General features: G+C 38.8%; 1 protein-coding gene across 10 annotated transcripts in view; it reads right to left on the reverse strand.

The window, feature by feature from the left end:
* The window catches only part of SEMA5B (semaphorin 5B), a 476,652-nt gene that overhangs the window by 302,174 nt on the left and 147,893 nt on the right, over positions 1 to 26,585 (reverse strand). For 8 of the 10 annotated variants that reach the window (XM_088146436.1, XM_088146435.1, XM_088146434.1 and 5 more), the window contains one exon: positions 2,500 to 2,563. The exons of 1 other annotated variant lie outside the window; for it this stretch is intronic. The gene's annotated coding sequence lies outside the window, so the exon portion shown is untranslated. Of the gene's footprint in view, positions 1 to 2,499; positions 2,564 to 4,230; positions 4,366 to 26,585 lie in introns of those variants that run through there. One more of the 10 variants, XM_088146437.1, reaches the window with a different exon arrangement.

Below are 26,585 nucleotides of genomic sequence, written 5' to 3' on the forward strand. Positions count from 1 at the left end.
CCCAGAAAAGAGGTGAAAATAGGCAGGAGTAGAGGGAAGCATACCAAGCTGCTTGGAAGCCAGTCTGCCTTCTGGTAACCATTTTGTGAATAAGCAACCTTCTTCCATAGCAAGGCATTTTGTCAAAGTGACTACAAATAGCAGCCAAATCTACCGACCAGCCAAAAAAAAATTGTCCATCTTTGCTGTAGAAGGACAATGCGTAGCATCTGGGGGCATGATATAGAACTACAAAAAGCTCTTGCCCCCACCAATCCTGAAGGACAAAGATATTATCTTGCACTCACTCAGTACCTGCCTAATATCATTCAGATCAATCACAGAATAGCCTTTATTTCATCCTGTTTTAATGTCCAACCAACAGTGAGAGGAGGGAAGGAGAAAGACAGATTAGGAGAGCTCAGCATGGAGCTAAAGATGAGGCAGAGCCACTACTCTCATTTTTACCAGCAAGCAGGTCCTTGCTTAGCAACCACAATTGGGACTAGCAACTCCGTCGCTAAGCACCGCAGTCGCTAAGCAAATCAGCACATGACTATGATGGACTTATGACGTCACTTCGCATTTGCTGGTTAAGCGAGTCACTGCGGGTCATTAAGCAAAACATCACATGACCACAACTTGCGATTTTACTGCCAGTTCTCCATTGACTCTCTCTGTTGGAAGCTGGTTGTGAAGTGCACAAATGGCGATCATGTAACTATGGGATGCTGAGACGGTCATAAATGCCTGGCAGTGGTGAAGTATCCAAATGTCAATCACATGACCGCAGGGATGCTGCAACAGTCATAAATGCAAGGATTGGTCAATTTTTCAGCACCAATGTAACTTCAAATGGACGCTAAACAGGGCAATCATTAAGCAAGGTCTACCTGTATCCAAGCTCAAACATCTGCTGTGTGGCTTGGCAGAGGAGCCCGCCCTCAAAATGTGACAGGCCTGTCCCAAGTTGTGGAGCCTCAAACTTAGCCATCTCAGACAGCTTTGTGGTGCTTGAGACTGCCAAAGAATTAGAGGGTGGAATCACCAAATCACAGATTGTCATATCCCTCAAAAGACGGGTGATGTTCTCCCCAGAACATTGGACACCCAAATTAACACAGCTCAGCCATGAACACCTCTCCTCCGCAAAAGTACTGTACAAAGTACTTTCTCCAAGATGTCAGGAGAGCATAGTCCAACATTCAGACACCCCAAAAAAGTTTCAGTCCCATCCTTGGGCTGATGTAATCAAGTCAGGGCCTGAGCCCTTCTCCTTCTACAAAATACTTATCTAGTATGCCAGGAGTGATAGTGTAGAATCTCTAGCTGTTCAAAGGTTTGTGGTACTTCCTGCTTAATAAAAGACCACACTTAGATCTGCACAATGGGCCAGGGCAAATAACCTGAGCAGAAATCCCAGAAGTCTAAATGTAGGAGCTAGAGGAAGCACTGGAGGTTTGGCAAGTTGGAGACAGACCAATATTTAGAGCTTGTAAGGAGCAGCTGAATTGGTAGAAAAGGCAAACAGCAGGCATCTGGTGTCTGAGGTCAGTTGCAGGATCTGCAGCAGAGCCAAGCAGCCACAGCCATCTGAATTAGACCAACAGCAGGTGTCAACCAGTTGTCAAGTCCAGCCCGGGTCCCCAATGAACTTGGAGGAAGAGTGCAAGTAAGCAGAATCTCTGGACAAGTGGCAGATGGCTCCTAACTCTGAAAGGTCTGCACTAAGGCCAAAGGTCATAACAACTGGCCAACTGCTGGAAATAGCAGAAATGACATGAAGACCAAACCTAGCAGACATTCAGTCACCAAGAGGTTCTAACCGAACTTCTCACAGACTGAACTGTAAAAAATGGGGGAGAACACAGGAAAAAATAACTGTAACCTCTTAAAGAAAATCTTCAACCAGAGATTAGACCCTTTTGCTTGCACGTGTGCTTATAATCAAAAGCTATCCAAGGAATATGCTAGCATCAGGAAAATACCGTAGGCCTTTCATTCATGTCCAGGTGTGTCTCTGTGGCACTGAAGTAATATCATGAGCTGGGTCGAAAAAAAAATAACTTAAAAAAAAAAAATCAACTGATATGTTGTGTACCTCCTGTAGGACAAATCTAACATTCTCGCTGATTCAGTTTGAATGTTCTGAGTTACTGTATGGCCAAGTTAATGCACCACTGTGACTTTAAGGAGCTTTAGCATTATGCCCAGGATTAACTCAATTCTTATTTTTGGAATATGTCTGTACTACTGCTTCTGCTTTTTGTTGTGTCCTAGCTGGTCATAGACATGAACAATACATCTGTAATTTCAGCTCAAACCAGCCTTTTCTCCTTCTTTCCCCCACCTCCTGAAAATGCTGTTTTAAATTTCATACTACTGTTCTAAATAACCTGTGGGAAAAGCTGCCATCCAGATGCAGCTAAAGCCAAAGGATCTGGAAATACAAGATGCTAAAAAGGGTGTTATCACAGGTTTAAAAATAAAGAAGTGGAGAGCTGGTCTGAAAATACTCACTGCCACTGCATCACCAGTGTCTCATGCTGAAGTCCATAGTCTGTTGTTGTAATTCTGATGCTGCCTGCAAGAAAAGCAAGCCCCATAAGCGTATGCTGGGAATTAATCAATATATCAAACATCAGTAGAACTGGATCTTGATTTCTTTACATTTCAATATTTAAACCTAATCCTCATACCGAACATAGATATATCATAAAATCAGACTGACACTGATAGCTGAAATTCTTACATTAAAGGTTCCTTCCTTAAGTTGTGCTTTACATGAGTCCTTGTTATTCATACATTACCTTCACATATGCATACACAACAAATTACAGCTAAGATACCTTCATCTCCCACTTACAATCACAATTGGGACCACAATTTCTGTTACTAAATGATGCAGTCGTAAAGCGAGACGTCATGTGACTGTATCGCTTAGTGACCATAATCCCAGAAGTCCTGGTTGCTGTCGTTAACTGAGAATTGTGGATTGTTAAGCAAGTACCCACCCCAATCCTAGCCATTCCGGGCTTGGTCCCTCCCAGCCCTGAGCCTCATTAAGGTAAGGGGCTGCCTCCAACTCACTCTACCCACTTATCCTCCCAACATCTATGCCCTTTTGGCTGCACTGTACCCTGCCTTGCAGGGCGGCAAGGAACCCCAGACCTGCGTAGCTCTGGGGCTGTTTGCCACATACTGGGAAGCCACAGTCGCCTCAGCCCAGTCCCAGCTGCAGTCGCCACCCTGCACTCCGAGAGCCCGCCACCCAGTGTTCTGCCGCCCCAGCTGACCATTGGCATCTTCTTGCTCCTGTTGCTGACACAGTGTGCCCAGCCTGACTGCTGGGCCAGGCTAGAGCTGGGCTTCGCACTGCGGGGGGGCGGGGTGTATGCAGAAAACAGCCCCTGAGCTGGGGCATGCCAAAAAGCCCCTTTGCACCATACTCCCGGGCGTGCCTCAGCAGCAGTGGGAGCAAGAAGATGGTGAAGGGCAGCAGAGCACAGGGTGGCAGGGGGCCAAAAGAGCATAGATGGGGGGGGAGATAGGCGGGTGGGGGGGAGTTGCAATGCCCCTGCAGTCATAAATGTGGGAGGGCTGCTGAACACCCGAATTTTGATCATGTGACCACAGTAATGCTGCAACAGCCGTAACTTCAAGCATGGGCCATAAGTCCCTTCATTCAGTGCTGCCATAACTTTGAATGGTTGCTGAATGAATGGTTGTAAGTCAAGGACTACCTGTATCCTGTTTTGCTACAGACTTTTTCATACTAAGATCTGATGAGAACATTAGTATGTTTGATTCAACCCGCAAATCAAGGGATACCAACAGAAGGGAGATTTGCAATCACATTCAGTCACATACACGCTCCTCTTCAATCCTTAGGACTCAGTGCATGAATGTTTCTTCATAAGCTTCTGTGGCTGGAGATAATGGGAAAGGCTTATGTGAATCACCCTAACAGCTTTCACTCCACATAAGTGGGCAACTATCTGCACAGGGATAAGAAAAGGAAACAAAAACCCCACAGATATCTGGGCTTTCTAGAAAACATCCCTTGCCCCTAGTTATGTATGTATGTATTCGTTTATTTCTTATTTTTTCATTTAAATTATTTATATGGCCACTCATCTCACAACAGTGACTCTGGGCAGCAAATACAACAGCTACGACCAATGACCCATGATGCCCAAGGTAAAAATAATAAACCCCAATCACAAAAACCATATCATCAGCAGAGCTTACCTAACCCACTGGGCCAAATGCTTGAGGATACAGCCAGGTCTTCAGAGCCTTGAGAAAGACTAACAGGGTTGGGACCATCCGAATCTCTGGGGAGATACTGTTCCACAGAGCAGGCACTGCCACAAAGAAGGCACTTAAACCTAGACACTCATTTTCAAAGCTGGATCTATCTCTATCTCAGGCAATTTACCTAGAATACAGAAACTTCTTCAGCATTTTCTTTATTCAACATTTTTCAATCTCCACCATTATGAAGATTCAGAGACAGCCCAGCACAAAATGACACTCCCTGCCTGAAGAAACTACCTTTGCTGATTTGATATCTTTATTTTTCCATGAAACTGTGAATTTCTCAAGAGACCAGATTGAAGTCTTTCGTTTCCTTTGGCCTATTGCTTCACTAACTGAACATTTAACTAGGGATGGGCAACCAGAACTTTTTTGGGGGAAGGGGCTGCCTCTCCCCATCACCCTCTGGCCACAACTGCTCAAACCTGAAGGCATAGTTCCTCACCAATCTGAGATAGGAAATGCACAGAAACTGTAACACAAGCCTTAAATAAGGCTTAACATTTTAAAACAACAACAACCACCCTTAAACCCCAGAAGGGAAAAAAGACATCTAGGTCCTGCTCAAATAGGTTTTATAGTCCCACCCACTTTGTATCATCATATACACACTGGAGCCTTACCAAAGATGTTAAGCGCAATCACTGGCCACAAAAAGGTTGTTCACATCAAATGCAAATAAAAAGAGGACAGGATAAATTCAGGCTTATTAAGGCAAGTGGTTTGTGTAGAATAAGCCCAAAGAAACTAGTTCCATTCATTTGGGAGCCTACTACTCTAACTTACAGCAAACAAATTATTTAATACACACCAAATGGCAATTATACAGTGTGGCTTGCTTTGCAAGAAAAATAGGAATTGGTTAATATGCACATTCATTCCCAACACTAAATTCTTAGAGAGCTATCTTCCTCCACTCAGGAAATCGAAACATATGTGACCTTTGTATTCAATCCAACTCAACCAAACACAGCTCATTCTGAATTTCATTGTGTTCTCAATGTGATTCAAAGCACTTGGCAAATCATTTTAAGAAATAAACAAATCTGAGAAAATTCTGAAACTCTCTAATGACCACTAAAGAAACAAATATAGCCTGCATTACAGCTCGACATAGCATCTCATTTTTTCCCAAGTATTACCATGCTTAAATAAATGGGGGAGGCGGAATTCATTTGAATTCTACTCCATATCCAAAGCTTCCTCTCCCATAGAAAGTATGCATGGTAGAAGGAAATGTTTTAGTCCAATTAGGTCACTAATGCAGTATTTTTCTACCCACACAAATATACATCTATGTTTACATTAGAAAATCTTCAAACATTAGCAATTTCCAGCTATATATTTAAGCAGTCTATGGCAGAAGAATTCCATCAGTGGAACTTGATTCTGAAGCACCAAAACTGGAAGAGCACTAGTGAAAATGTGTTTAATTTCTCTGCTCCTCTGTCTACTCTAAAGTGCTCAAAACACTCCACTGCAACGTCACAGTGATAACCACCTTGAAAAGGAATGACAAATTGAGGAGATGACACAAATTAATGTGTAAAGGATAAAACTGAATGTAAAACATTGTCGCTCTAAAATTATCTTGATTGGGGCCCAAGGCAAGATTCAATAGCATAACAGCTATTGAGACCCAGGTTCAAGCACCCCCTGGGAATTTGGGTCAATCCTTCTCTTTCAGCCCACCCTACTTCTCAAGTTGTTGTGGCTGTATAAATGCAGCCATGCACTCTAAGGCAGAGGCAGAATATTAATAAATATTTTTTTAAAAGCAACCACTATCAGAAATCTGGGTTGTGAACCGCCCAGAGTTTTGTACAAGCTGGTCAGCTATATAAATGTATACAACAAATCAAATCAAATCAAATCTAAGTCAATCAAGGCTTCCTCCCATGGGGCTGCTCTTCCTGCTACTTTGGGGCCAGACTTACTGACCTGCCTCAACTCTTTGACTTACACCTGTAAGCAAATGGAAAGTCCATGTTGATTAATAAGCTGCTCAGCTCCTCAAAAGATGCCGACTGATTTCTGTACTACATTAAGCTTCCCCTACTGTTTTAAAGGAAAGCTCCAGGTTAAGTACCTGATAGTAATAAATCATAGAGCAAATTACCTTCAACCTTAGCAGTCTCAAGGCCTTCTTTTAAAATAACCATTTACAATTTGTGACCCACTCTTAATCTCAGGAACATCCATCCATTTATATATTTCTACAACAACTTCATGAAAGGGAAATATTCTGTATGCTTAATGATTGAATAAAGAGGGAATTTCACCAGGTCCTACTAGTCATGCAGGGCTGAGAAAAGCTGTACCTGTTGAAATTCTTTCTTGCATGCCTGAGCATCAAGAATCTTCTTTAGGACCTAGCATAAATAGATATCAGCTGTTCAAGCACTTAGCCAGATCACAAGGTTACTCCATTTGCAATTTCATGAAAGAAAGACAGCTCTGTTGGTACAGGTGATTAAGTACTACACTCAGCTGCAGGAAGGACCAGATCAAGAAATGGATAGCCATCTGAATGCCTTAGACAAGCCTTCACTCTTTACTTCTAAAAGATCCTTGCAAAGTATGAGCAGATCTTTAATAAAAATTAAAACAACTGGGACTCAGATGCATCGTTACTGAACATTTAAAATACAAAAATAACCAGGACAATAGTGTACATTATGCCTACTCTTCCCAATGCCAATAAAGTAAATTATTCTACTCACACATTATTTTGGGGTCAACAAAACATGAAATACACTATATAATCCTCAACGCACATTATCATCAGAATCACAAAAATACAATGCTGCAATGAGAAAGGAGGATATCAGGAGCCAATTATTACAGAGAAAGGGATTATAATCCTGATCAGTCTCCTTTAAGCAGAGGGCCCCTCTGACTTCTGCATCAGGTAGTCCTCGGCTTACAATGGCAATTGGGATCTGTGGTGGAATGTGAAGGTGACCTTGGAAGATTGGGGGGGGAAGAGATGCAACCTGGGGAATGAGCAGATAAAAGAGAAAGGAGTCCGCAACAGGCCAGAGAAAGAAACTTAGGAAAGACCCACTCTAACTACTCAAGTGGTAAATAGTGAGGGTAGGAGATTTGTGCTGTCAGACTTGCAAGATTCTGTTAATATAGCCTTACAATAAAGTAGAATTAGCTCATCTAGTTGTGTTTCCTGTCTGATTTACCTGGGAGGGCTGACATCAATCTTGCAAGTCTGAAAGTACAAATCTCCCGACCTCCCTATTTATTGCCTGAGTAATTAGGGCAGGTCCTTCCTAAGTTTCTTTCTCAGGCTGTTACTCTGTTGTGGACTCCTTTCTCTTTTATCTGATTGTTTCCTAGGCAGCATCACTTTCCCCTGTCTTCCAAGGTCACCTTCACATTCCATCACAGGACCAGAATTGCTATTGTTAACGACATGGTCGTAAAGTGTGACATCATGTTGTGCCATATTGAGAATATGGAACAGATATAAATCTAGGTTGTCTCTGAAGGTTCCTTTATGGTTGTCACCACAAGAAGCTTTTTATAGAAGAGAAATGATAACTAAACATAAATGGTTAACTTATGTTGATGTATTAGAATTTTCTCAAAGGGACTTTAAACTGAAGACAAGAGAGGAATTGTCTTCAATGTATATCAGAAGGATACATGTACCAATGGTTTTCCTATGCACAATTACAAGATAGATTTAAAAGGGCTTATGGTTTTGAATATGGTAAGTCTGAATTTGAAGCAGGATTACATACTAATGATGAACATGTTCTTGCAAAGTTATATAAACTTTTATTGAAACTAAAGACAGAAGATGAACAAGTTAAAGACTGTATGATAAAATGGGCTAAAAACTTTGGCTACAACATACAGATGGAACAATGGGAAAACATTTGACAGAAAGGACTGAAATTTACATTGTGCTATAATCTTAAAGAGAACTTTTATAAAATGATATATTATTGGCACGTGTCGCCAGAAAAATTATCTAAAATGTATAAAGGTACTTTGAATGTACGTTCAAAATATGAACAAGAAGGGACATTTTATCATCTCTGGTGGACTTCTAAAAAATAAAAAAAAATTGGAATGAGATACATATTTGCATACAGAATGTTTTAAAAATTAATATTCAATCAAAACCAGAGACTTTCCTTTTGGGCTTGATGGGTAAACAATTGGAAAAAACTCATGGAACTTTGTTTTTATATGTGATAACAGCAGCATATGCACAGAGGTGGAAAGATATTACCTACAATGAAAGAATGGATGGTGAAGCCAAAGAGTTGGCTGAGATGGCAAAATTGACAGCTTTGATTCAAGATAAGACATTGTGTAATTTTAACGCTAACTGGAAACCTTTTTTTGGACTTTTTGCAGGAAACAAAAAAAATGAAATTATGTTGTATGGATTTGATGATTAGAAATAATATTAGTTAATAGAAATAATGGAAGTTACGTTGTCAATTTACAGCAAGAGTTTGATGTATACTGTTACTTATATCTGCTGCAAGGAGGGTTGGGCGTCAATTCTTTTTTTTCCCTTTGTATTCTCCCTTTTCTTTTTTGCCTGCACTTTTGATTTTGCTATTCTCTTTCTTCTAATCTCTTCTTCTTCGTATTCTTTTTCTTAATATTAACTCTTCTTAGTTTTTACTGTTCTTTTTTTTTAAAAAAATTAATAAAGTTATTGTAAAGCGTGATGTCATATGACCACATAGCTTAGCAATGGCAATTCTGACAGTCCCTGTTGCCATTGTTAAACGAGGACTGTGTGGGTCACTAAGCGAGGACCTCATGTGACCACACCTTCTGACTTCCTGCCAGCTTCCTCATTTACTTTGCTTGTGGGAAGCCAGCAGGGAACATCAGAAATTGCGATCTCATGATGGTGGCTCGCTGTGACATCGTAATTGCGAACCAGGCGCCAAGTGCCCAGATCGCAATCACATGACTGCAGGGATGCTGTGACAGCCAGAACTACAAGGACCTATCGTAAGTGCCATTTGTTCAGCGCTATTGTAACTTTGAACGGTTGTTGAATGAATGGCTGTAACCCGAGGGCTACATGTACTAGGGGCCAAAGTGAACAGGGCCAGAACAAAAATTAAAATTGAATTCCCCTTGAGTTGAAATTAAACATAGTTCATATGATTAGTCCTTCCACATTTAATAATTTCCCCTTTTTGTGATTTGTTACAGTTAATCTGAGAGGTTCTGTTTCCAAGGCTTGGGGGGGGCAAGATGGCAGATGATGCTGCCAAGTTGAAGAGAAGCAGTCTTCATGCAAAAACATAGTAATAAAAACAATTTTAATAAATAACACCACCACCACAATGGCTCTAGCAGAATTTACAGAAAGAATCTTGACCATGAATGTTGTTACATCCTGAAAAATTGGGGGGGAAAGGAGGCTTTACTTTCCACAAAACAAGTTTAACGGGGGGGAGGGGAAGTTATATGTCTATTTTCATACTTATCGTGGAGAGAGAACATATAAGGAGAGGAAACTTGTGGATATTTTACTATCTCAATTATATTTAAAGTACTTTTTATTAGTATGCTTATATAGTATGATTATGTCTCCATAATCTACTTTAGAATGTATTATGGTTCCATTTCTATAGCTAGTTTCATACTTCATTTCTGTAGAGAACCACAGAAGTGACCTTGGAGAAACTAGGAAAAGTAGCAGTTAGAAAAACATGACTTAAGCCCAGGACAGGAAAAGAGCATTACAAAGAAACTTAAATTGACTCTGCCTTAACTCTCTTGGATATAAGAGGGAGGGAGAGAAAATGCTGTCAGGCTTTTAAGACTCTGTCACTATAGTCTATCTCAATAAAGCTACAGCAGTATGGGCAGTAATGGGCATTCCTCATTGTGCCCATTGTGATACCACTGTTCCATGGGTTGTACTGGTTGCCAGTAGGTTCTGGGTTTAATTCAAGGTGCTGAATTAAATCACCTACAAGGTTCTTTCTGGCATAGGGCCTGGTTATCTGAGGGACCTCCTATCTCTGAGAGCTATTGCTCATCCTATAAGATTGAGCAGAGTGGGTGCGCTCCAGGTCCATTTGACTGAACAAGGCCATCTATCAGGAGCTAGGAAGCATGCCTTCTCTGGAGCAGCATTCTCCCAGAGATCCACAGAACTTCTACCTGATGATGTTCAAAAAGTTGTTAAAAACCTGCCCGTTCTTCCCAGGCCTTGAGGTAGGGTGAGCCCCTGTACAGTTTTACTCAATTAAGTATATTTTCTTCTGGCTGCACATTATCTTTGTTCTTATTGTTCTACTGTTTTCCTGCTTTTAATGTTGTGAGCCACTCATAGACTTGAGAAGTTGGGTGGATACAAAAATGAATGAATAAATGAACTAATGAATTAAAAGGTCCAGGAGTTCTTAGAAATCCATGCTAACCCAAGAAATATCTGGCATTGAAATTTTATTGGTTCTATTGTGCTGTATTGGTGGGTTTTTTTTAGAACAGAACGATTTCTCAAAAAATATTTGTATATGTTTTTCTGATAAGTTTAATAGCACGAGCTTTTAAATTAATCTAAATTAGTATCTTTTAAGTCATTTTTGGAGCAATGTAGTATAGCAGATATACCCAGAGGAACAAAAATAACAATGTGCAAATTAGCCAAGCCTACCCATCCCCTTCCCACCAAAAAACCAACATGTCACTTTGTTACAGGGAGCCCAGTCACCTTCCTTATTAACTCTGTGGACTTCTCATGAATTGGGTGGGCATCTTTGAATAAAACATAAGTTGACAAAAGCCCTTGTTTTCTAGCCTGCGTAACTGAAAGGGTTCCTTAGATACCAATGAAAGCCCCAAGACAGGTCTTGGCTTCCCAAACCCCTTTCTTTTGTAACACTTTCCACAAAGAGAAAGACGCTTATTGCAACAGAAGTGATGAGAAATGGAAAGATATTGTCATCATGTTGGATAACGTGCCAAACCATCTGGAGAAAAAATAATCTCAGAAGAGGGAGGAGGAAGCTAGAACAACACTCTCGCCGGCTGCTTATTAGACAGCTAGATTAAAACTGATGATGGGATTGAATGAGATCCAAAGTTGTTTTCTTCACATAAATCACACTCAAGTTATACTTGGCTAGAACGGATGCAGTAAGCTTGGGGAGAGCCTTTTTTTTTTTTTTTAAGGCAAATTTGATTACTTGAACAATTACAATGCCATTGAGACATACCATTTTGTAGCTGAAGGAAAATCTTCCAATCATTCCCAAATAAATAAAAGCCACAGAAATAGGAGATATCCAGTTATAAATGACAATTCCTTTCTTTTTTCAAATACGTCCTTGGTGAAATGAGAAATTGTTTGTGAGTGTCTCATGTTTGGAGAACTAAAACTCCATAGATGACTATGTGCAAATTAACTAGTTGGACATGCCAAAAGATGATCCGATGAGATGGTTGGTGTTCTTATACTGCATTGCATATATATTATGAACAACAATAATAAGAGAAAAATATCCTGTCAAATCAGGTATAGCATTAATAATGAGCTAGCATATATGACAGTAAAACTGTCATTTCCATAGCTATTAATGAAAATTCAACATTAGTAACAGATACTGGCAAAGGAGATAAATCACACTTCATCATATTTCAAAATAAAGTGTCAAATAACTTCCTTACACCCTGCATTTTTTTTTCTCGTTAAGAACCAGCCCCCTGTTAAACAACTCCACTTGGATTCTGTCATTTTGCTACAGAAACTCCCCAATGAACTGATAAATGACAGTTTCATACCATTAAACACACCTGATTTAAAAAAACAAAACAAAACAAAAAAACAACAGTGAGAAATTGGAGTCATAGAACCAAAAGTTTTCCTATTTATTTAAAGCAGGTTTCAAAGACCTGGATTTGGCCAAATTAGAGAAACCATTATTACACAAAGAAAAATATACATCCCACATCTTTTCATATGAAACACAGTTTCTTTCCCCTGAGAGTTACATTTGGTTTCCACAAACCTTTCTTATATTTGTTGATTTAACACTTGTATACAGTGTTAAATGCACTGTATACAATTATACAGAGAAATATACATACAATTCAGAGAAAAGTTAGGGTAGCTAATCAAAAGCCAACCTTACGAAGGCTCTCCAGAAATGCCTGGAAGGATGGCTGATAGCACTTTCCTATGCCTTTTCCCCAAAGTGAAACTTGTGGGATGTCCAAAAGGAGAATCCATTTTGACTCCCTGCACTTTCTCTCACTGGACCTTCTTCACGAATACTGTAACTGAGCCACAACTGCAGGCACACCAAATGCAGTCCTTGCAAGCATAGCCCTCTCCATAAATGATGGGGAGAGGAAAGGGACAGGTCATGATCAGGATCTTTCACAGCCTTGGTGAGCTGGCTTGCGAAGCCAAATTATGTCTGGAAGCCATAGCTTCCCCATCTTTGATGTAGCACTTGTGGCTGAGTTATGATTTCTACCTGAAATACGACCTCACACAATTCCAACCCTTCCACGTGAAATGTGAAGCAGGAAACTAAAGAATTGCAGCAAACACATACAGAATGTTAGGATTGTCCATATAACCTCCATGGGTCACCTCTAAAGCTACTGTTTCACATCTTGAATATTGCCACGTTTTCTGTTTTGCATTCAAGGCTGAACTTTACCATGCTCCTTCCTCCATGGAAAATTCATCCTCAGGGATGAAGAGGAGAGAGAGTGATTGTTCCAAAGTCACACAGAAAGCTCCATATTCATATAGAACTTCAATTCCCCCCAGTTCAAGTTTAACACCTTAATCACTAGTTGCATTGCTTCTTTTCTTTAGTTTAAAGAGTTTACAGGCTCTTTAGACTTTTCACTAAATAATCTGGTAGAAATCTAAAGAACAGAAAGTGAAAATATCATCCTCTTGAAAAAAAAGACAGGCTTCACCAATAATTCTCATAGCCAACCTTTCAAAGGAATGTAACTTTCAGAAGCAGCAGCTCAGTTGATTTGCTTAAAACTAAGCTCCCAATCAGGAATCAAAAAGTAAGTTCCTCAGAGAGCAGAGGATTTTAGATCTGAGCCACAGGACCCATTGAAAAGAAAAATTGCTTCTGTGCATTGGGGCAATGCTTTCCCTTCTGAAAACTTTTAAAAAAGAATGAAGATAATCGTTTTCCAAGACGCCTCCATATGGATATTCATTACTAGGGTATTCATTACAGTGGATTTTTTTTTTTTTATTGTTCCTTCAAGATCGTTCTGAAAGTGAGAATAGTCATCAAGGAAAACAAACCATGAAAAATGGATTTTGACATACTAAAATCAGAGTACTGCAAGAGTAAAAAAACACAGGATAGTTATTACAAACTTAAACATACCTAACAACAAAGTGTAGATTCAAAACAACATGCAAACATATTTTCAAGTATTTACAGCATATTTTAACTACTGTAGTTTTCATCTGCAGCAACAATTAACATCCAGTTGCAGCTCTTCATATTGCATGCATTCCTGCTACCAAACCTGCATGTGGAAACATCCCCTAGGAGTAACAGATTTTTTTAAAAAAACATGTTTTAAACTGAGTTAGGCAATGGGTCCATCTAGCCAGGTATTATTACCATTCTATTATTCCAGGGTTGGGGAATGGGGAATCTGTGAACTTTCACGTGTTCTTCAACTGCAATACTCCTGGCCATGTGGGCTGTAGCTGATGGGAGTTATACTTCAGCAATATCTGGACAGCTGCTGCTGTCCCACCCTACCGCTTCATATTCACACAGTATTTTCTACTAAAGTTTCTTTTACATTACTATGAGATAAATTGATTTTTTCATACAAGTTAAGGCACTAAGATTAAAATAAAAAAGCTAGTTCAGGTTCACTTTATACACAAAGTATTTTATAGGGCCTCCGAACAGAATCCAGTTTAAACACATGGGAAAAGTGCATTTCAGCTGTCTAACATTTTGCTATAAGCTATATTTGCTCAAGTCTTTCAAGGGTGAAATAGCAATAAAAATTGAACCAACTAGAAAATTATCTCTCTCAAACAAGACATGATCATATCTGGAGAAATACTGGTTTCCTGCTTTATGTTAAACAAAGTCAGAGCTTGTTTTCAAAGATGGCACAAAGGAGAAGTTAATCTTCCAGACATCAGGTTGGAGAATTCAAAATGTGAAAAAATTTCAGTGGGCCTATTAAGTCAAGATTTAGGATTTGCTGCAGTCATACTACAGTTTGTGCTCTTGAAAGACTTCCTTTTCATAACTTCAAGCTTAGCACTGTGCAGAGATAATTGTTCTAGGTTCATAACACACTGGTTAGATTCATCTGAAATAGGGGTATAAACATGCTGCTGCCAAGATCAGGAGTTATAAGAAGCCCTCTCCCTTGTAGCTTGAATGTTTTCATTTCCTTTCTTAAAACAATCAAAGTTGGACTATATTGCAAGATAGAACTTGATTGAGATAGATGGAAGAATACAGGGAAGACAGGAAATTGGCTGCCCTTTGAATAGCATTCCTCTTCTACCCATTTCTACCTTTTTATTTATTCATTTTGCCACAAGCCTTTACAGATTTGCATTCTCTCTTTTAAGTGCAGTGTTGGTACTTCTGAAAATCATGGCACTTCTTTGCCATAGCTGTGACCACAAGAGAGAAAGGGAACAAGACCTGAGATCCCACAGAAGAGCAAGGAACTGCGCAGAGTGGAGATTTGGCTTAATCAGGCCTGGAAATCAAATGTTTTGTCCAAAGAAAACGTGCAGCTATTGGGAGCACCTGAGGTTTCCCTACCATTGCAATAAAATATCAGCAGTGGGTCAGTCAATATGAGGGGGATCTTTTTATAAACACCAGCTAAACAATCAACAAATAGCAGCCTTTGTCCAAGCAAAATTCACTTTCCTTGAGCTCAGTTATTTGGAATCCACTTTCTGCTTAAAAAAAACCACCACTCATTCATACAGTGAACTCCATTGTGGAGCAAAAAGCATTTTCTGTGGCTGAGAGGCATTCTCCTTGTGGCTCACAGAAGACGAACATTTTAATGCTAATGAGGAATGTGGATGCATCCTGAGAAATGAATATATGGTACATGTTCCCTTAAGAGGCTTTTGTTTGGAAGTAGGCTGAAAATAATGTGATTTTTCTTTACTATGACCCATATTAGTGTCTTTAGCCAGAGTCCAGCTGATGTGCCAAATAGCAGATATTGATTTCTGCTTTTGACAAAGTACACATCTAAATACCCATCTGACTATCGAATGTGCACAAGCTCACTTTTTATTGCTGCACTTTTTTCTGTGAGCCATCATGAAGATTATGCAGTATTCTCAGGTGCCCAAATAAAATGTAATCAAGTTGAGCAGAGGGATGAATGACAGCTAAAATGGAAAACAATTTCCAAACAGCTGGTGGAGTAATTTAGAAGTTTAGAATGAAAACTCTGATCCCTGGAGTAAAAATAAGGAAGAAAGAGTTACTTTGCTTTGACATCAGTACAGCTGAAAGTGAACATTATTCCTTCATGTTATTTTTAGGGCAAATCACTTTCTATCATTCTCTTATTGATATCTCTATTTTAGGATTACAGATCCATAGTCATAACCTTAGAAGACATCTGTGATCTTTCAATGAAACTTCTACTCCCCCCAAAAGACAATCTCTTTTCAAAACACAGGCAACTAAGAGCTCTGAGGTTTGCTCCTGGTTTTGACATTGAAACTCTGATTGTTTTTAATTTCTCAAAGAGTGCCAGTTTTCATTCAGATGTGGCTTTCTTAACCATACATCAGGCCTATAGAGTGACACATAAGTGAACCAGGAAAAACACAGAAATTCATAATATGTGGAAGACTTTGTACTTAAGTAAGGCCACAGCCCACACAGAAAATCTTGTATACTCCTCCTTTTCCAGGGGGACTCAATGGGCATCTTGGTCGGGCGGGACAAGAGCAGAGTTTGGGAGTATTCACAGGAGAAAACTCCACACTACGCTTCTGGTACCTTGCTGGGCAGGACAGCTGCACGGATACAGTGCTGAAGGTCTGCTGTTCTCCAGCCCTTACAATATCCAACCTATGCCTCTACTTTTGTTCCTACCCCAGGAAAACTCTGCCAGGACAGTGTCTTAATGTGGCTGCAATCCTTCCTGAAGGGTGGGTGGTTCCAAGTAGTTTTGCTTCGGAAGGAGAGGTCACGCTCTTAGGCACTCCAATCAAAGAGGTCATCTATCAGTTTGGGTTAACCATCTTGAGTATGCTGATGAAATCAAGCTTTACATCTTAATCCCAAGATAAACAGAAGATGCACTGGAAGTCCAATCCAGTGCCTTGAAGCTGTAATGGATTGGATAGAGTGGAATGATTACAACTGAATTCCAGGAAGATAGAGTTCTGCTGGTTCAAAAACCTTCCTGCATCATGGCTGTCCCATGCATAGTTCTTGATGAGGTAGCGCTTTTCCTGAAATAACGAGTGAGCAATCTGGGGGTTCTCCTGGACTCAATAGCTCCTAATGAAGCAGCAGGTTGAAGTCATGGCCAGAAGAGACTTCAACCAGCTTTGATGGGCATGCCCCATTGTGCCCTTTCCTGAATCAGGAGGTGCTCAGTACATTACATCAAATGCTTGTCATCTCTCAGCTAGACTAATGCAATTCACTTTATATTGGGCTGCCCTTGAAAATTACTCAAAACCTGAAACTAGCACAGAATGTAGTGTCATACTTGCTGATCAGTGTTAGTTCAGCAGAATAACATCTATTTTGCAGGTCTATACTGGCTGTCAGTAAAAGGTCTTGGTAATTACATCTAAAGCCTTTTACAGGTTGGCCCCTTGTCACTATAAAAACCAACTTCTTCAGCTACAAAATGCCAACTCGATATGATGTAGCAGGAGAAGCACACTCCAGATACCCACCCAAAAGAAATCAAGTAGTCTGGGACCCAGGGAATGACATTCTCAGCAGTAGTCCCTCTCTTTGGAACAGCTTGTCCCCTGAAGTTAAATGTGCCCCTATCCTGATGTCTTTTCATAAAATGGTGAAGACAACCCTCTTCAGGAGGGCATTTGAACAGAAAGATCTACCTAACTGGTAGCATCGATTTTTATTAACAGTATTGGACAGTTTCAACTGTTTATTGACTTTATAACTGCTTTGTTGTACTTATACCTACGTCGTGAGAATAGGTGGCATACAAATAATTGTAAGTAAATGAATAAATAATTGTCCTGACATATAAGACCATAGCCTAAATTATTATGCTTTTTTTAAGGTGGACAATTAGAGTTTATTATCCTGACTGTTACCATGACACCAGTTCTACACTATATGCTTCAGAACTCAGCATAGCAGCTCTAATTTCTAATAAAGCTGACGCTGCATTTAAAACTTGCAAGCCAAACAAAAGCAATTATTTATTTAAACTTTTATATCCTGCCATTCCTCTGACTCACTTGTTTGCAAGGCTAAAATGGCTCTGTAAAAACTGAGCGATAAAGCTTATAAAACTACAGCCACATTAGAGACAAAAGTCAGTAGCAATGCCAGATAGTAAATGCTTTTCTTAACAACTTAACATCATGAGCAATTCAGTCTCTTTGGGAAAGCCCTAGACTCAGGGTTTCTCCGTAACAAAAGTAGCTCTGATTTCATCCAATGGTGATAGATAAATTAAGACCCATAAGAGGATCTTAACTGGCATGGGTGTAAGAGACAATCTCAGAAGTCGATAGGTACCAGGAAGGAAAAGCTTTTAAACATCTAGAAACAGATCAGAAAGCTCGTTTTCTGTTTTTGTAACAATGAAATAGACTTCACATAGACTACTGTAGTTTGTTATTCCGTGCTATAGCTTGTACAAAGCACTTTGAAAACACATTACAGATTATTTTCGATAATAGGAAAGTACAGGAAACTAAATTTTATTACAAGCTACTACCAGGATAATTCTGAAAAGAAGCACAAGCATTCTTAATTGAATCACCACAATATATTTCTTTTAGGCACCAGCATGGGGGCGGGATGTTAAAAGAAATGTACAATCTGAAGTGTTGTCATGGTACATAATAATGCTAAATTGCCTGAACATACCTATAAATACCACGCCAGCCTCCTCTTCCTTTTTCCTGTACATTCTGGCTCTCTAGATCTGCATCTTTACCAGTTATAATCACTGAGGATTTTCTGAATCCTTTGATTATCAGGCATTGTTCAATTTTATAGCAAAGTCTCTAATCATCTAGAAGTTACTTAAGAATATCATAGCATTACATAATATTGCTCCAATAATCACAGTCGACACAACTGTTTAATTTTATGTCTTTGTCATCATATTTGTGTGTCTTAACAACTAAAATGCATTAACTCTACAGTGATAAAGAATGTTTAGGAGCCCCTGCAATCTAATTTGCATCTCCATGAAGTCTTGCTAATTAGGTGTTTGGGGAAAATCCTGCTGTTCAAAACACGGAAGTACTATAAACTAGATAATTATACCACAAAGGGATCCATATATTTTGTTCTGATTATAATTTTTGTTACCTTGAAAAAATTATTGATCCATATCTTTCCCTTACATCATCAGTAGCTTTGATATTTAAATAATAAAGTAACTGAAATATACACTTGGGATCAAATTCATCTCAGAAAGCATACCCAAACACAGTAAGGGAAACAAACCTGTTTACTCTGATCAATGAGGAAGTGATATTAAAATGCACTGAAGTGCTGTAGTACATGTTTCTGGAAAACATGCTGTTTGATATACCCAAAGCTGTAGAAAACTCAATTATTCACTTCCAGGTGAGGATTTATGGCGAACCAGACATCCGTGAAGGAGCAGGGACAGCACTGCAGCGGAGATCAGTGGTCGATGCAATCTTCCCAGATAAAGGAAAGATTGCGATATTGCCCACTTGCACTCTGGACAGCTGTTCCTCAGGAACTGAGGTTTTTGCAGTCGGCTCATGAGTTGAGCGGCTGGGAGTCGAGGGATTTCAATCAAGCTCACAGCCGTAATGCAGCCTATATGGACACAAGTTTCACACAAGCCTCACTTTCTTACAACACTTTTGGATGTAATTAATTTACAGCTGAAGAGAGATTTTCTGAACGGCAGGATAAGAGAATTCCACTTGGTGAGTCAACATTCTTTCTGAATTAAAAAGGAAAAAAAAAGGGGGTTTAAAGATTTAAATTTTTTTGGCAAAAAAGCTTAACAAGGAGTGGATGTAAGAAGTTTAAAACAGATAAAGGAGATAGTTATTTTGGAAGATGACTTTTTGGTGAAAGTTCTTTTGAACAAATTGGAATTAGAATAGATGAACGAACCAGACATTCCTGGGAATGTTTTTGTTTACTATTAAAGAGTACAGACAATTGGTGGATTTTACAAAACAAAAGATAAAGGTAACATGAGCCAGACTGTGATGCTGACTATAACTATGGAGTGCCATTTGAGATGAAAGTATTAAGGGCACAGGAAGACAAAACGGGGGGGGGGAGGGGAGAAGCAGCACCTTGCCTTTTACTCTTTTCCCTTGCAAGTGAGACACCTTCACTTTTGGATTACAGTATTACAATGGCAACCACCAGAAAAGCAGCAAAAACAGCAGGGGGGGGGGGGAGAGGACTGCTAGAGCAACCTGCAGAGAGAGGAATTACACCAGATTTACTTCAGAAAATGATTGAGAAATTGGACAATAAGTTGTTAGCTGAATCACTTGATACTAAATTTACTAAATCACTTGATACTAAATCGACAGCTTTAGAAAAAAGAATGAACCAAAGATTTGTAAATATGAAAGAGGAGATGAACTGATTTGAAAATTGTATTTGATCTTTTGCACAGAGTATTTCAGAACCAACCTGAATAACTTGTTGTAATGTATTTTCAGAACCAAGACCTGCATTTTACAATCCTAATTTCCTGGTTTAGAACAGAATTTGCACTATTGCATGGAAGCTGAACTGAAAACAATTTCTCTCAACATTCTTCTGCACCTCAAATTCCAAAACAAAATTTTGTTTGCACCACAGGAGTGATTTTTATGCAGTTTTTACCACAAGCCATAAACATTGATTCCTGCTCTAATAATTGGTGAACTATTTCTGGACTATAGTGAAAGGAATTAATCCATCACTATGAGCCCACATCTTTTTGGGGGGGAGGGGATCTTGAATCAACTTCTATAACTGTAGCCATGAGAAAATACATTAGCTCAAAAGTCAGCCCTCCTGAATGCACAAAGAATTTGTTCTATAAGCAATTTCAACCACAGTCCAGACACACACAACATATACTGTATGCGTATGTACATGTTGCAAACATGTTTAAGAAACTGGAAATCTTTTAAAAATTAGTCTTTCTCCTGGGCATTTTGTCCAATTCACAATCAAAACTTTCAAACCTCAACCTAAAAAAAAAATAAAAAATACTGGATTAATGAGAAGGAAGGCATGAGAACTTAACTACTGAATATAACACAATACCATAAATATAATACATTTATATTTTCCAAGCAGGAAGTATTTTGTTCAGATCAACAGTGTTTTTTTTTTTGCTTGTTCATGTATTCATTTGTCATTTTTAATGCAAATCCTCACAAGGCAGTTTACTTCTCCATTCAAAAAACACATATTGAAAAAATCTAAATATATGTAACATAAAAAAATAAACTTATCAATTAAAATTTCTCCGTTCCCTATTATGTTGGTTCTATAATTTATTTGATTGGTTGAATATATCTTAATTAAAAGTATAAGTTGCTTTGTCATCTTTGATTAAAAATACTCTATACATTACTATAAATTTTCTAAATCCTATATAAATCTACATTCAAATTATATTTGGCTAGAATGGTCAAATCAAGATAACATTATACATTCCTGATTCTGACTGATTTATCTAAAACTCTTTTCTCTATTCCCCTTGGCTTCATTACCCATTTTGCATACTTTTATATAATGTTAGACCATACTGTGGTCTATATAATGTTAGACCATACTGTGCATTCCCTGTCCAATAGAAACACTCCAGATCATGGTTGAGGATCTCTTTAAAATGCAGTTCCTGGCAAAATGTAGCTCATATCACATATTTGCTCTCCAGCCTTCTGAAACTCACTCCCACAGTAGTTGGGACTAAGTGTTTAATATTTGGGGGAGGGAAGGTGAGCATAATGTTGGGAGAATTGTGACTTCTTAATTCACAGCGTCCACTTTCTCCTTCAAGTTAATTATAAAAGATAAACCTTCCTTTCCCTCCTCCAGGCTGACATTTTCAAGTTATCATGGTTTGCACTCCACAGCTGCAGATTTAAATAGCTTAACGTATCCCAACCTACCTGATTTCTAATTCCTTTGGACCTAGGTTGGTGTGACAGCTGTTCTTCACAACACATCCTATTCTGGCCCCAAGGAGTTTACAAGGCAGCAATCTAGAAAAGTCAACAGTTGCAGCACCATGGAGAGCTCCAAATGAACAATATGCTCCCTGAACAGCTAAAACTAGATTGAAGCCTTACACTTGCCAATAATTAGAGATCCTTCCTGGGCTCCACCTCTTTCTTCCAACTTTCAAGGAACATAACATTTCACCTGCCCTGGAGTTCATGTGTGCTGTACTACCTGCACTGGTAACCAACTCATGAAGATGGAGGCACTGTCTCATTTCTCCACCTGGTGTTCTAATTCCCGTCCAAGAGTCTCCAGTGTTTGAAGCTCAGGATCTCTGGTTCTTCAATAGTGCTACATCAAGTTGATTCCTCAGTCTTTATCTCCAAGTCATGGCGAGCTCAGGAAATAACATTGTGAAGAAAATCCAAGTGTTTCTCCGAGCTTGGCTTAGGTAGCCAAATATGCCATCTCACATTCCAAGATAAAGACAGAAGATGCTGTATCTGACACTACATGAAGCTACGTGATGCTTCTTCAATGGGACTGATTCAGTAATATTCTTATCTCCATATTTCAGCATTCCATAGTTCAGAGAAGCTCTAAATATGTTTTTTTTTAAGCTTTTTCAATCTATAGATATATATACTTGTTCTTACCTAGGAAGCTTTTCAAATATATAGAAACTACTATCTTTTCTTCTGTGGTCAAAGGTGGCCAACCTGGACTAGGAGGGAATCTTTCCCTCTGGCACTCCCATCTTTTCTTTTCTTTTTTTTCCTCTCTCCATAGACTGAGATTACTGGAGAAGCTAACTCGATCTCTTGAACCCCTTGTACAAAAGGTCCAGGTGGCAGAAGATTTTAAGAGCTTTCCCTGCATTCAAAGCACAAATGGAGACCATATACTGCTTGTAGAAAGATGCTGAACAAGTCTACATCACTGACTCTCATATCTGTCTCCTTGCTACAGCATCTTCTGACAATCATAACTCAGCTGTTATGTCTTCTCAAGAAAACTATCCCCTGATCTGCAGGCAGAGAATGAAAACTTTCCCACAACCCCTGTTCTAGCTCTGAAACTAAACTGTTTTACTGTTGTTTATTTAATCTTCTCAGAGCTGCCTTCAGAATAACCACTGCCAGCAACCACTAACTTCCCAATGGTTGCTTCTTAACAATTTCTGAAATACTGTAGGTTTTAACAAAGCAAAGCAGTTGCAGTGTTCAAGGCCAATGAAAGAGCTGCTATTTCTTTTAAAACAATTTGTTGGAATTGCAATGTTGCAGTATCTAGGCTGCCATAGGCATCTAGGCTGCCATAGACAGCAAAAGTCTGGGGTGCTGGCCATTCACTCCTAACTCACTTCTCTGTTTTAATGTTCCTCCTTCTCCAGACCTTGCATCTTGTAGTCATTAAAATGGATTGCTAACTGATGGAATAAATACAACACTCTCCAAAGACTGTATTTTAACTCATACTTAAGCAATAGTTTCATCCCAAGAATTTAATAGTTTTGACTTTCACATGCAGATTTTACGTGCTACATTTTACAATACAAATTGGCATGCACAAGTCGCTGAAACAGTGGTTATTGACTGACTGCTACAGAATAGAGTTGCTAAAAATTAATTATTCTGAGACAAAGTTTGTTGTTTTGGCTAAAAAGCCAAAAAAACAAAAACAAAAACAAGTGGCTTCTTTGGTTACTTAACAGAGCAAGTTAAGGTATTTTAATATTAAGGTATTTACTTTTCTTGAAAATTATACAAATATATCAGCACCAAACATAAAACATCCATAGTAAGATATTAAAGCATCCATATTAAAAGTAATAAATATTAACAAAACAACTTATGGTATAAAAACCAGGGCAAAATACATTTTCAATTGACCAATGGTGCCTTTCCCTATAAAAACTACAAAGCCCTCTGTAAAGGCTCCATTTTGACCAGCTTCTGAAAGGCCATGAATGGCTAAGAAAGTCTAATGTCTAAGGGGAGACTGAGAAACACTTCTTCCTAACCTACAGAGTACTGAAATAACAGAAAGAATGCAAGAATGTTTATGTAAATATCAACTTAGCCCTGAAAGAGAGGAGGGGATGAGAAAGAAACTCGGGATTGCCCTGCCTTGATTCCCTTTGGTATAAGAGTGTAGGGGAAGAGAAACAGTGTCATGTATTACAGGTAGTCCTTGACTTATAACAATTCATTTAACAACTGTTCAGTTATGACAACACTGAAGAAAATGACTTATGACCGGTCCTCGCACTTATGGCCATTGTAGTGTCCCCGCAGTCACTTGATCAAAATTCAGGCGCTTGGCAACCAGCACGTATTTACGATGGTTGCAGTGTCCCAGGATCATATGATTGCCATTTGCAACCTTCCCAGGGGGCTTCCAACAAGCAAAGTCAATGGGGGAAGCCAGATTCGCTTAATGACTGCATGAGTCGCTTAACAACTGTGACAAAAAGGTTGTAAAATTGGGTGCAACTCACTTAATGACCACATCACTTAGCGATGGACATTCCTGTCCTAACTGCAGTCGTAAGTCAAGGACTACCTGTATACTGTATAACAATAGACTTCTAATGGTTCTTGTGGTGTCTGATTCTGACTTGGCTTACCTAAAGGGCTGACACAGACTCAGCCCACACCATCTCACAGAACTGGGATACCATCAACTTTTTTCCCAGGATGTACGTATATGCTAAGCTGACAGTACTGAAGTCTATGAAATCATCCTGTTCCTTTTCCTTTTCTAAAAGGGAACAACTGGTCCATTAAAAATATTTAAAGCACAGGAAATTTCCCATACAATGTGGAATATGAGTGGGTAAGTTGGACAATCTCGAAGTGATCCAGAATAAATTCCTAAGAACATACCTTGTTCTTCCTCCAAGCATCCACGCTGCTCTACTTAGAATGGATGTAGGCTTCCTTTCATTCATTGTTAGGATGACTAAGGCAATCCTTCAGTCTTTTTGAAAGGCTGGCTAATAAGCCAGATTTGGCAAAACAGTGCTTGAGGGAACAACTCGAAAAGGGTGGTTGGGCTCAGTCTCTTTACAGAATTTCAAAAGTTGCTTCCTCCCTGAGGAACAAGTACACATACCAAGGTTTATGAATAGACTGAGGAACTAATTGTCTCAATGGATTCTCCAGGACTGCTGCATAAGTTGTAATATGAGGCTGTCTAAATATTTTCAGGTTGTTAAACTGTATAGTGGAATGTCTGTGTATCTTCAAGGTGTCAACAAGTCCTGACTTGAGACAAGTTTTTACAGAATGTTGACTTCAACAGCATCTTCAGTGCATCTGGATGGAAGTCACAAGGACATACCAGGAACAAAACTCTTGTCTATCAGTGGTGTTCCACATGATGAAGATTTAATTAATTATGGCATTAGGAATATGGTTTATTCACCCATTGTTACACCAATGTAGCCGTAGCACATATAGTGTAACTATCTACTTTTTGTTGGCAGATATGGATCCATGTATAACCAGCACCCAACACTGTATAGAGTAACAACAATGAAGATTAAAGCAACAGCAGTGACAATTACAACAATTAACTCTAAAAGGAGTGAAATAATTTAATAGTGTGTTAATTTTTTTCCTCTTACTCATAATCGTACCTGCTGTTTATGGCAAAGTTTTACAAATATTATTTATATATTGGGAATCTGATTTTAATCAATGAAGGAGCAGGTCTCCTTATTTCTCTCATGGTCTATGTATCTTTGTCTTGCTAAACCCATATATTTTGCAATATAGTATAAAGTAACAAGTCATATTTTGGACTTCAGTAGAAGTTTAACTGAAACAAGAGAGTTGGGGGTGCTTGGTCTTAAAAATGAAAATTTAATATTCCTTTGTTGAAAAGTTTAAGAAAAATGATTCAACAAATCTGTGTTTCCCTCAAGAATCATTTTGAAAGTTACCATGAAAACATCAGTATGGTTTTCAGACAAGTCCAACAATTGATTCTCAGTCCATTTTGGGACAAGTTGCAAAACCTATCATATTCTTTGCAAACACAAAGGAAAACAAAACAAAGCCAAGCACCACACATACTCAAATGCTGGGCAAACACAAGCAGTATTTATATTTTAACTACAATATTATTGCACAAGAATACGCACAAAACTACGAAGAACCAGCCTTGAATTAATACAGTATTATAGCCCAATGGAACATCAGTGGCAAAGGACAGGATACTGCTGAAACAAACTGTCATTTCTAAGAAGTTATATGAAGAGGCTAAATAGGAATATTTAATAAATTAAGCAATTAGCCCCAGGTTTTGAAGGCATTCTTTCTCAATACAGACAAAACAAGCAGTGTCATTTTTTTCTAGCCCCTTGAGTGGTATCCTAGGGCCACATCACTGAAAGTAAAAAGACAGAACCAAGATGAAAATTAATTTCGATAGCATTGAAATATACAATTTAATAAAAATTAAAACAAAATTACAATTCAATTACATCATTTAGAAGGACTACATTGGTTACATTCAAGTTTTCAGGGGCCACAAGTGGCCCTGGGGCTTCAAGTTTTGTTTCCCTTGTCTGTACTATGAGAACTAGAAAAATGATAAAATAATATTAAGCCAAAAAGATCTGTCTTAACCAGATCAACCTCCTAATATTGAGGGTGCTATACACAAAAGATTTGCATGCAAAAGAACCTGTATTCCCTTTATACTAAAGTCAAACAACAGTAGATATTACAGCATCTAAAATATCTGCTGTATTTCACCATTTCAGCTCCCAATCTGATATCAAGCTTTTTCCTTTGTTTCCCATCACGATTTTTGAAAATTATGTGCAGCTCCATATTAATATGCACAACATTTTTTATTTTCTGTCTG

The sequence above is a fragment of the Python bivittatus genome, unplaced genomic scaffold, assembly GCF_059951505.1.
Source record: "Python bivittatus isolate LINGU-HERP-01145 unplaced genomic scaffold, Pbiv_v1 ctg000480_np1212, whole genome shotgun sequence".
NCBI classification, from domain to species: Eukaryota; Metazoa; Chordata; class Lepidosauria; order Squamata; family Pythonidae; genus Python; species Python bivittatus.